General features: G+C 49.4%; 1 long non-coding RNA gene and 3 other non-coding genes across 4 annotated transcripts; 2 read left to right on the top strand and 2 right to left on the bottom strand.

The window, feature by feature from the left end:
* Positions 1-2,028: 2,028 nt before the first annotated feature.
* trnag-gcc (transfer RNA glycine (anticodon GCC)) lies at positions 2,029-2,100 on the bottom strand. The gene has a single exon. It is a non-coding gene; the product is annotated as a tRNA-Gly (tRNA).
* A 201-nt stretch (positions 2,101-2,301) lies between these two features.
* Positions 2,302-2,373, top strand: trnae-uuc (transfer RNA glutamic acid (anticodon UUC)). Its single transcript has one exon. It is a non-coding gene; the product is annotated as a tRNA-Glu (tRNA).
* A 1,112-nt stretch (positions 2,374-3,485) lies between these two features.
* On the bottom strand, positions 3,486-3,932 carry LOC146963052 (uncharacterized). Its single transcript, XR_015035050.1, has 3 exons — positions 3,819-3,932; positions 3,660-3,744; positions 3,486-3,565 (listed from the first exon to the last, which is right to left on the bottom strand). It is a non-coding gene; the product is annotated as an uncharacterized LOC146963052 (long non-coding RNA).
* A 7,816-nt stretch (positions 3,933-11,748) lies between these two features.
* Positions 11,749-11,820, top strand: trnae-cuc (transfer RNA glutamic acid (anticodon CUC)). The gene has a single exon. It is a non-coding gene; the product is annotated as a tRNA-Glu (tRNA).
* Positions 11,821-11,893: the final 73 nt, after the last annotated feature.

The following is an 11,893-nucleotide window of genomic DNA, read 5'->3' as shown; positions in this document are numbered from 1 at the left end:
CAGTAGCTGACAGCACTCATCATCCACAGTAGGGGATCAGGGGCCTCATGTATTCAATACTTGCGTGGGATTTCATACTGAAAACATGGCGTTCGCCAAAATCCAGAAACTGTGTACCGCACATGAAAATCTGATGTATCCAACGTTGTGCGTACGCATGGATCCAAGCACTTTTCCTTTGTTACATCCCAATCAACGTGGGAATTGAGCGCACATGCCGAAGTGGTAATCTTCCTCCCTGTCCTCGCCTCCATTTAAATATGCAATAATCAATTGTAAATAAGGCCTTGCACCTAAGATTCCCTTCTCTTTACGGTCAGATAACACATTTGAGGGATAACTTTGTGAGGAACAGCAATTTAACCAAAAAAATTTGAGTTGAAGGTGCTCCCCTCGATAAAGTTGGAGCCGTTGTTGTAAACATCTATTTTTTCTTTTTTTTTTTTTGCCCGTCCTCCGGCACCATCACAAAGGGTCGCGGTGGGGGGTAGAGGTTTGATGTGTGTTCATATAAAGGTGAAACGTGAAGCGGAGGACCGCTGTCATCCCAAATGAAATGCAGACAAAGTACTCTAAAATTATTGTGAAATGGATTTACAATTATTTATTTGCCTTTTGTTTATACAACAGATCGCATAGTAAATGCAGAAGTGCTGCCAGGTGTTTGTGTGATCTGACTGTTGAGGCTGATAAAGACACATGTCCAAACTTTACGCATGTGTTTATTGACATTAAGTACTTCACATCTGTGCTGTGGTAGTTTAACCCAGAAAAAAGAATGTCACTGACAGTGTGTACATTCTGGCCGGACTCGATGATCACGTGTGCCCATTCGGGGGGTTTACATAGGACAATTAAACAAAATTACTGTACATTTACTTTGCGCGCATACAGTCCCTAGCCTGTAATCTGTCACCAGCTTGTGCTGAATGAATGAAATCGGTGCGCTGGCTGTAACCAGACTCCTCGCCACCAATATGTTTGTTAATATGTGATACATTTACGCATTCACATATGATCTGTTCATTTATAGTATAAAAATGCTTTCCTGTTCACAGTGTGGTCAGCACCTGAAATGGATGAATGCTCCCCGCCGTTTTATATTTGTCGCGCGGATCAGGCCGGTTGGTCGCAGCGCACTGCACTCAGGTTCCAACGAGGGAATTGCCCTCGGAAACCAAAAAATGAGTCATTCATGTGCAAAAAAAAACTCCGGGACTTCATGTGCAACTTCGCACTGGCAGCATATATCTGCAATATCTTAAGACTAAAGCTGATGGCTATTTTCTGCACCACTTTGCGCATGCTTTTCTATCCACTTATCTAATTGCAACATGTGGATGGGTTAGTTGTTCATGTCTCTGATGTGCACATTACTCTGAGGTCTAATTGTTTTCACATTATTAACAGTTTCACAGCTTCACCTCTAAGTGTCGCCAAAGGAACAATTGCTGTAGAAACGTGCGTACGCCAGCTATGGAGTTGGCGTGGGCCACCGTACTTTTCCACGGTCATTTCACTTTTGATACATCTGAACGTTGGCGTGGAAAATGACGTACGCCACTTTTTTGTGCGTACGCAACATTGATACATGAGGCCCCTGGTGATGCTGGGCCTGGTCTATGTCAAAGAGCCAGGCAAGATTTTGTGCCAACCCCTCCCCAGAGTTTGCATTAGCTGGGAATTGAACCAAAGTTAACTCCTTCATGTTTCATAACTTTACTACAGCGCAACCCTGAATGCTGCTACACTTTGTTTCATCATGCTCTAGCACGTCACATCTCTAGTGGCTAGGATTCGGCGCTCTCACCGCCGCGGCCCGGGTTCGATTCCCGGTCAGGGAATCTGACTTTAGCCCCTTGCCACACGAGTGAGATCCCAGCAACTGTTTCTCTTTCGCCTCTTTCGAGCTGATTGAAAACCAAAGCGTAATGGGTACAAGTCTCCCCAATAGGGTTGACACAGAACTCTAAATACAAGATACCATCATAAGGAAGCCTAGAGTTTGTGACAACCACCCACAGAGCTTGCATTGGCCGGGAATCGAACCCGGGTCAACTGCTTGGCAAGCAGCTATGCTTACCACTATACCACCAACGCCTGTTTTCCAGGGGAATCTGATTATTGATTTGCTGACTTTCTTTTGGTGAGTCGTTACCCTAACGACAAGGTGTGAATTGGGGTTAAATCATTGACGACTGAGAACCTCACGCTTCAGCAATTTCAGCGTCATAACTTGCCAAATATCAACCCTGATTGCTGTTGAATTTTCTGTATAGTTATGCTAAAGCACGTCACATCTCCCTGATGGTCTAGTGGCTAGGATTTGGCGCTTTCACCGCCGCGGCCCGGGTTCGATTCCCGGTCAGGGAATCTGGCTTTAGCCCAGTGCAACACAAGTGATGTGACCTCTGTTCCTCCTCCATCGTCAACCCTGTAATTGTAAAAAGCAGAATCCTCTAAACAGCCCCATTCAAGGTTTATACACATTAGCTGACAGCACACAACATCCACAGTGGGGGATCAGGTGATGCTGGACTTGGTCTATGTCAAAGAGCCAGGCAAGATTTTGTGCCAACCCCTCCCCAGAGTTTGCATTAGCTGGGAATTGAACCAAAGTTAACTGCTTCATGCTTCATAATGTGGCAATGCTACAAGGAGAAATTAAGTTTACTTCCTTACTGAACCCAACAACGCCACCTGGGGGAATTTCGCCCCCAGGAAATTTAGGTAAAATACTAATTTCTATTACCCCAAAGGACACACAGGTTTAAAAGACACAGCGTGCAGACGTGATTCCAGAAAAGATTACAATTTATTGACAATGTTCTTTTAAAAAAATATACAATTCGAATTGCTATAAAATCAATCAGGAATATTGCACAAGTTAACCAGGGCCACTTGAAGCATATTACGTGTCAATTAAAGTGCTAGGTGCAGGGCTGAGGGCTCACTGGCATGGAGGACTGCTGATAAGGGGGGAGGAAAGGGGCCCTTATGTTAACACCACACATGAAAAACACACACACACACTGGTCACACCAAAGTGCACTACTGTACAGGGGAGTGAAGGGGACCGCCACCACCGGGATCAGTCAGTCTCCTGCCTCTGTGGCACCAGCAGCTCCTACCCAAGAGAGAAGAGACAACGGTTAAAGGCTTCAATTACTAGGGCCCAAATACATACACCAAAATATTTTCTTTTTATCACACACACACACCCACTCACACACTCTCGAACCCTCTGAATATATAAGCAAAACAAAAAAAAGAAACAAAATACCCAAACTAACTACGCCCAGGGGCACAGCGCAGTTGCAGCTTTAACAGGGTTCAGGTGCTAGGCAACAGGCCTGCACCTCACGCTCATACCCACAACAAATAACCAAAATAAAAATTATTAAATACTAAACTAATAATATGAGCTTGTAAAGAAAAGAAACAAAAGAAACTCAGACAGAAACAGCAGTAGGGACCCTGGCAGTGTAGAGGCCCGCTTCGTTAGGGACGTGGATGCTTCAGGGCTCCGGCACAGGGGGAGGTGCACTACAACACGGCAGCTTCGCTGTTGGACAACAGGTCAGAGGCGGCAAAGTCATATTTAAGAACAGCTAGAGAAGGCACATTACATTAAAGCACAAAACAATGAGACAGCCTACCGTAGAAATTGACCACCACGCACGCAAAGCATACGCGCCCGCTTCCAGACCACACTCCCACTTCCGACGTAGTCGGGCCACACTGCTGCAAAGCCAAGGATAGTCAGCCATGTTGCTACATAACACCGATGCGCAGTACAATGAGATCGAGAGACCTACCTGACAACGTAGAGCGGAGGCACAACCAGCAGCAAAAGGAGCAGACACTGTGTGGCCGTGTGAACCGCCACACTCACGCACACACACAAAAGCCCCCAGGACCAAACTCCTTCCTCACGCTCCAGCCAGACGACCAGACGACTCTGCTACAAGCAGAGAGTGCAATAAACACCATGCCAAGCCACAGATGCAGAGCAATAAACTACTGGTAGGAAAACTTACCGGAGAACATGAAAAGTATTGGATTAGCCTGTTGCACCTCACCGCCACACAAACCACTGCCGCCGTCACGCCAGACGAAGCTGCACTGACGACGCTACTGAGACGAGGCAGGAGGACACGCACCTGGACCAGGTGAGCCTCGTCACATATAATTTTCGGTGCGCCGCCCCTTAATCAAGGGGGAGATTGATCCCAGAACGGTGACACAGTGGGCAGGAAAAGAAAGTGGAATTCCACCCTAAAGCACTACACCCCGAAAATGAAAGTGGAATTCCACCCTAAAGCACTACACCCAAAATATAAAAACAAACAATGAGTGGGCCACTCTGCCACATCTGCCCCCAGCTTTTGCATCGCCGTCCCGGCGATGAACCTAAAGCAAACTTGAAGTTTAGCACCATGGCCGGTGGGGAACATACTGGACATTAGACACTGCCCTTGGGTCAACTGTTCCTTTCATCAACATGACCAACCCCCGTGGAAGACGATGGACGTTTAGAATGCTGGCCCGCAGTGGCTCGACCTGTTCTGCGAAGGACGGGCTGACTAATACTGGCGGGATCAACCAGGGGTGGAGAAGGAACTGGGGATTCCAGACTGTCCCTGCGCCAGAGGTGTCTCGGAGGCAGGCAGGTCCCTCCATGGAGGTGCAGCACCAGACTCTATGGACCTCGGGTTTCTGACCGCATCGGCAGCAGATGGTAACGGGGTTTCAGTGACCAACACCCATAGGTCATCCTCAGTCGACAAGTTATCTCTGGCACCACTGGCAATGACGAAGGAACTGGGGGGTGGGGGCAACCTTATCACGCCCCACTTGGGCCTTTAGCATGTTACGGTGCACCCTTTTCACTCTCTCCCGGTCATCTACGGGTGCAATGGCGTACACCGCACCCTCACCCACGGGGCACCTCCAGAACCTGATAGACCACCGGACTCCAAATGTCATGGATTTTATGACGTCCCCTAGCACTGTGGTCTCGCATGTAGACAAGCTGCCCCACACACAAAGGCTCATCACGAACCCGCTGATCGTACCGCTCCTTGCGACGACCAGCCGCTGCCAACAGCCGATCATGTGCCCCCTCAAAAGCTACCCTAAGTCTTACCTGATGTTCAGCCACCCAATCTTGTACCCTTCCCGGTACAGGGTCCTGGACTCGACCAGCAGGAAATCCACAGGAAGGCCAGGTTCACGTCCGAACATAAGAAAGAACGGAGACTCTCCTGTTGAACCTGGTGAGGCGTGGTGTTATAACAGAAAAGGACCTGCGGGAGACAGGAGGCCCAGTTCTGTTTTTCGTGAGACAGGTAGGGTACGCAGGAGGTTGTGTAGAGTTCGGTTGAACCTCTCACACTGTCCGTTTCCTGCAGGGTGGTATGGGTGGTGCGGGACTTTTCCACCCATACAGAGAGCAGAGCTGTTGAATCAAAGTACTCTCAAAACTGCGACCTTGGTCGGAGTGAATGCGGTTTAGGTACCCCAAATTTAAAGAACCATTCATTAAGCAAGACCTGGGCCACAGTGGGTGCACGCTGGTCCCGAGTTTGGGACAGCCACAGTGTATTTACTAAATACATCTGTCATTATAAGAACATTCTCCAACCCAGTGTGGGAAGGCTCCAGGACTGTAAAGTCAATGGCAACGATTTGGTTTGGCCGGGAGGCCAGCAAATGTCCCATAAAGCTGTGTGCAACTGGCCCGGAGTCTTTTGCGACCTGACAACGCTCACATTCCTGTACCCACTGCTTTATGTCTGAGCACATCCCTGGCCAATAACATCGCTCTCGTACCAGCTCCGTCTCGTCCGGTCAATACCCCTGGTGGCCGTGTGCTTGATGAAGCAGCCTCAGCGTCTCCTGCTTCAATCGAGCTGGCAAGACCAGCTGGAGAGTCTCTTCACCACCATCTGAGCGAAAAACTCTGCGATAAAGGATGCCATCCCTCTCCACCAAACGATCCCATTGTCGCAAGAGTGCCAAAGCTGGTATAGACAAATTCCGCTTTTCTCTTAAAGTCGGTTGAACCTGCTGCTTCCAAAAGACCAAGACCTCCTGTAGGAGGGGATCGGATTGCTGTAGCAAGTGAATATCTGAAGGGGTATGTGATGGAAGGGCAGATATCACGGACTGAGTTACTGGGGTCACTGCAACTGGTTGGGCAGCTTGCTGAAGTACAGCTGGTACGGCTGTATACCTGGTAGGGCCTGCTCAACAGCGGTGGGACCTGAGATGTACTGCCGGGAAAGTGCGTCAGCATTTCCATTTGCTCCGGCCTGATCGATATTTGATCTCGAAAATTGAAGGCAGCCAGTTGCGCAGCCCACCGATGCTCAGTGGCTCCCAGTTTAGCAGATTGAAGATGGCTTAACGGGTTAATTATCAGTGAAGATGATACATTGGTGCCCCAACAGATATTCACGAAACTTTTCTGTCATCGCCCACATGAGGGCAAGGAATTCCAGTTTCATAGAACTGTAGTTGGTCATGTTTTCGTTCGGTTGGTCGGAGGCCTCGACTGGCATAGGCTATTGGCCTAACCTTCCCCTCAAGCTCTTGGGACAAGACGGCTCCTAGGCCACCATGGCTCGCATCAGTCTCCAGAATGAAGGGGCGGGAAAAATCCGCGTATGCCAGAACTGGGGCTGAGACTAACTTTGTCTTCAAAGCCTCAAAGCTCTCTTCACACTGGGGTGTCCATGACGGACCAAGATCTTTGTTTATGGCGTCGTTTGCCCTGTGTCCCAGCTACTTCAGCTACCAGCTTATGGAGAGGGGCTGCAACCTTCGCAAATCCCTCTACAAAGCGCCTATAATAACTTGCAAATCCTAAAAATGAACGCAGCTCTGTAGCATGGCGGGGGCGTTGCCACTTGGCAACCGCCTCAATTTTTGCTGGGTCGGTGGAAACACCTTCCCCTGAAATGATATGCCCAAGATAGCTGACCTCTTTCTGAAAGAAAGCGCATTTTCCCAGTTTGACCTTTAAGCCTTCATGTTGTAGGACGATTCAACACAAGTTCCAAGCGTTGCAGATGCTGGGTGATGGAAGAAGAAAACACAACAATGTCGTCGAGATATAAAAGAAGAGACTGACACTGCTGGTCCCCAAACATTCTTTGCATCAGCCGTTGGAACGTGCTTGGGGCATTGCACAGCCCAAATGGCATTCGATTCCACTCGAAGAGGCCAAAGGGTGTGCAAAAAGCTGTCTTGGGCTTGTCCTGCTCCATCACGGGAACTTGATTATACCCGCTGGCCAAATCTAAGGTCGAAAACCAACACGCACCGGAGAGGGCATCCAAACTCTCCTCTATACGAGGGAGGGGAAAAGCATCTTTTCTCGTCTTACTGTTAAGGAGGCGATAGTCCACACACATGCGCAAACTGCCATCTTTTTTTTCTAACCAAGACAATTGGGGAGGCGTAGGGGCTACTGCTCTCCCTGATGACTTTGGCCTCCAAAAGCTGATTAATGTGGGCCTTGGCTTCCTCATACTCCGAGGGGGGAATGCGCCTGTATCTCTGTCGCACAGGGACGTTGTCAAGCACTGGTATGTCGTGAGAAATGAGCTTGGTACAACCAAGGTCACCGTCATGTGCCGAAAAGACCGAGCTATACCTGCGCAGAAGAGATCGCACCTCGGATTGGTGCTCAGGCGCTAAAGCGGACAAGTCTACTTCCTCTACTCCACTCTGTACAGGGACCTCAGCCGTACAAGAAGAAACTGTAGCTGTGGTTGACCTCACCTCTGTAACCCAGTGGGTAAACTCCACCACTTGGGCACGGCTGAGGGTACCCAGACGGATGCGTGGGTAGAGGAGGACGGCAGCCGTACCCACGTTGACTACAGGGACGTAAGCAGTACCACGGACAACTTGAATAAGGCAGGGGGAAGCAAGGAGTTCCGCTGGAAGCCCAGATGCCAGGGGTTCAAAAAGTACGACAGAGCTAGAAGGTTGTTCAGGACATGTGCTTGCAATAAACTGCGTAACCCCACCGGGTATACGCACTGGCGTTGGGCCGCGGACCTTGACAGTCCCAAAGAGATCCCTTGACGGGAGGAGTGGTTGATTGGTGGCACTGTTGTAAGGCCTCAAGAACTAAATCAGGAGCTTGATTCACGGCAGGCAGACTAAACAACCCTGCAATCGTGTGAACCAAAAAGCTCCTGGTAACATCGTTGGATGATATTCATCCCCAAGATCCCAGGGACAGAAGACGATGCACCAGGGGGGTCTCGTACCACCAGTACCCCACATCCATGAAATACCTTGCCACACAGTGACACGTCCAGCTCAAGATAGCCAATGTACGGGATTGCTAAGCCGTTAGCCGCTCGAAGTTGGAGCCAATGACAAGACTGGAGGCGATTGTGACCCCATGGGGCAAAATGCTCCAAAAAGAAGCTCTCTGTTATGGTGGACACCATGGACCCAGTGTCCAGCAAGCATGGGACCGTAACACCACTCATCAAAAGATCCAAATGAGGACACGATGACATTAATTTACCCACGGTCCCTTCCCTTGAGCCCGTCGACTCCCCACCTGAGCTGTGGCTCTGCAACTCAGTGGGTTTCAGTTTTCCGACTGGGAAGCAGAAGGAGCCTGTCTGGTTTCAATGGGTGGTTCGGCGAAGGCAGAACTAGCACGGGCCTGAGGAGGAGCTTGCCGCCATGACACTCTCTTGCAAAGTGGCCAGGTTGATGGCATCTACGACAGATCAATGGACCAGCATGATTATGGCGATGGTGGCAAGGAAGTGGTGTGCAAAGAGGCCACAGTCTGAGTGAGCTGATTAAGTTGTTCCTGCTGTCGCTTTAAAAGTTCTTTCAACTCACATAGGTCGGAGTTCTGTGGAATGGCCGAAGGTGGACAGGGACTACTTTGGACTCCATACTGCAGACCATACATGGCCGGGAGAGAATGACTGCGCTCTCTAGCGCCCCCTAGGAATCCCTCCCTTTCCCAGCGGAGAGCTTCCGCACGTACCTCTATCAAAGTGGCCTGAGGCTGACGCCGGACCAGCTGTTTCAACTCCCGACGAAGGGCGCCATCGAGAACATGCTCCACAAAGTGGTCTCGAAGCAAAACGGTAGAGTTAAGAAGACCATCAGGCGCCTGCTGCTTTACCCGCTCCATAAGGGCCATCAGAGCCAAGGAAAACTCTTGCAAGGTCTCTCCCTCTTGCTGCGTCCTGGCGAAAAAGGCTTGCTGCAAAGCTATATAGGAGCGGGTGCAACCATACAAGTCCTTCAGGATAGCAATGATCTGGTCTGGGTCTGCTTGCTCTGCTCTGGTGCGGTATTTTATCTCCTCCCTCGCCTCACCCTCAAGATGATCAAACATAAAGAGGGCCTGATCAGCAGCCGTCAGACGACGGGCACGGATACAGGCCTGGACTTCCTCTGCCCAGTCATTCACACTTACACCGGTCTTACCATTAAAGATTGGGCACCTACGGTCACGAGGCACTACCACCAATCGTTCTGTTACTGTAGCACTGACATCAGCTCCTGGAGCAGTACTCACCGGGGCAGGAGGGGCTGGAGCAGCCGCGCTTGAACCAGCCCGCGAGGCCTCCCTTTCCCGGCAGAGCCGCTCATTGTCTGCCTTCAGCTGCATGACCTGTTCTCTGAGCTGTTGCAGTTCCTCCTCCATGGTACCAGAGGTGGAGCTGCAGAAAACCTGCTAGATAAATTTAGAAGATGGTGTTTAGGGCTGGGTTAACCCACTGCTGTTCTGTCTGACTAATTACACACAAAACAAAAACACAAGCTCTTTTTTTTTCTTTTTTTTTTAAAGGAAACAAAACCCAAATAATGAAAGTAAGGTGAGAAAAAGAAAACAAAAAGGAAAACACGTCTGACTTCAAAGTGTCATCCTGCCAACAACGCCAAGTTGTGGCAATGCTACAAGGAGAAATTAAGTTTACTTCCTTACTGAACCCAACAACGCCACCTGGGGGAATTTCGCCCCCAGGAAATTTAGGTAAAATACTAATTTCTATTACCCCAAAGGACACACAGGTTTAAAAGACACAGCGTGCAGACGTGATTCCAGAAAAGATTACAATTTATTGACAATGTTCTTTTAAAAAAATATACAATTCGAATTGCTATAAAATCAATCAGGAATATTGCACAGGTTAACCAGGGCCACTTGAAGCATATTACGTGTCAATTAAAGTGCTAGGTGCAGGGCTGAGGGCTCACTGGCATGGAGGACTGCTGATAAGGGGGGAGGAAAGGGGCCCTTATGTTAACACCACACATGAAAAACACACACACACACTGGTCACACCAAAGTGCACTACTGTACAGGGGAGTGAAGGGGACCGCCACCACCGGGATCAGTCAGTCTCCTGCCTCTGTGGCACCAGCAGCTCCTACCCAAGAGAGAAGAGACAAACGGTTTAAAGGCTTCAATTACTAGGCCCAAATACATACACCAAAAATATTTTCTTTTTATCACACACACACACCCACTCACACACTCTCGAAACCCTCTGAATATATAAGCAAAACAAAAAAAGAAACAAAATACCCAAACTAAACTACGCCCAGGGGCACAGCGCAGTTGCAGCTTTAACAGGGTTCAGGTGCTAGGCAACAGGCCTGCACCTCACGCTCATACCCACAAACAAATAACCAAAATAAAAATTATTAAATACTAAACTAATAATATGAGCTTGTAAAGAAAAGAAACAAAAGAAACTCAGACAGAACAGCAGTAGGGACCCTGGCAGTGTAGAGGCCCGCTTCGTTAGGGACGTGGATGCTTCAGGGCTCCGGCACAGGGGGAGGTGCACTACAACACGGCAGCTTCGCTGTAGACAACAGGTCAGAGGCGGCAAAGTCTATATTTAAGAACAGCTAGAGAAGGCACATTACATTAAAGCACAAAACAATGAGACAGCCTACCGTAGAAATTGACCACCACGCACGCAAAGCATACGCGCCCGCTTCCAGACCACACTCCCACTTCCGACGTAGTCGGGCCACACTGCTGCAAAGCCAAGGATAGTCAGCCATGTTGCTACATAACACCGATGCGCAGTACAATGAGATCGAGAGACCTACCTGACAACGTAGAGCGGAGGCACAACCAGCAGCAAAAGGAGCAGACACTGTGTGGCCGTGTGAACCGCCACACTCACGCACACACACAAAAGCCCCCAGGACCAAAACTCCTTCCTCACGCTCAGCCAGACGAACCAGCCGACTCTGCTACAAGCAGAGAGTGCAATAAACACCATGCCAAGCCACAGATGCAGAGCAATAAACTACTGGTAGGAAAACTTACCGGAGAACATGAAAAGTATTGGATTAGCCTGTTGCACCTCACCGCCACACAAACACTGCCGCCGTCACGCCAGACGAAGCTGCACTGACGACGCTACTGAGACGAGGCAGGAGGACACGCACCTGGACCAGGTGAGCCTCGTCACATATAATTTTCGGTGCGCCGCCCCTTAATCAAGGGGGAGATTGATCCCAGACGGTGACACAGTGGGCAGGAAAAGAAAGTGGAATTCCACCCTAAAGCACTACACCCAAAATGAAAGTGGAATTCCACCCTAAAGCACTACACCCAAAATATAAAAACAAACAATGAGTGGGCCACTCTGCCACAATAACTTTACTACAGCACAACCCTGATTGCTGTTACACTTTCTGTTTCATCATGCTCTAGCACGTCACATCTCCCTGATGGTCTAGTGGCTAGGATTCGGCGCTCTCACCGCCGCGGCCCGGGTTCGATTCCCGGTCAGGGAATCTGACTTTAGCCCCTTGCCACACGAGTGAGATCCCAGCAACTGTTTCTCTATCGAGCTGATTGAAAACCAAA

Source organism: Trachurus japonicus, chromosome 23 (assembly GCF_045865225.1).
Source record: "Trachurus japonicus isolate A0001 chromosome 23, Traja_1.0".
Classification (NCBI taxonomy): Eukaryota; Metazoa; Chordata; class Actinopteri; order Carangiformes; family Carangidae; genus Trachurus; species Trachurus japonicus.
The sequence above is the reverse complement of the archived record's forward strand: the minus strand, read 5'-3'. Positions and strand labels throughout refer to the sequence as shown.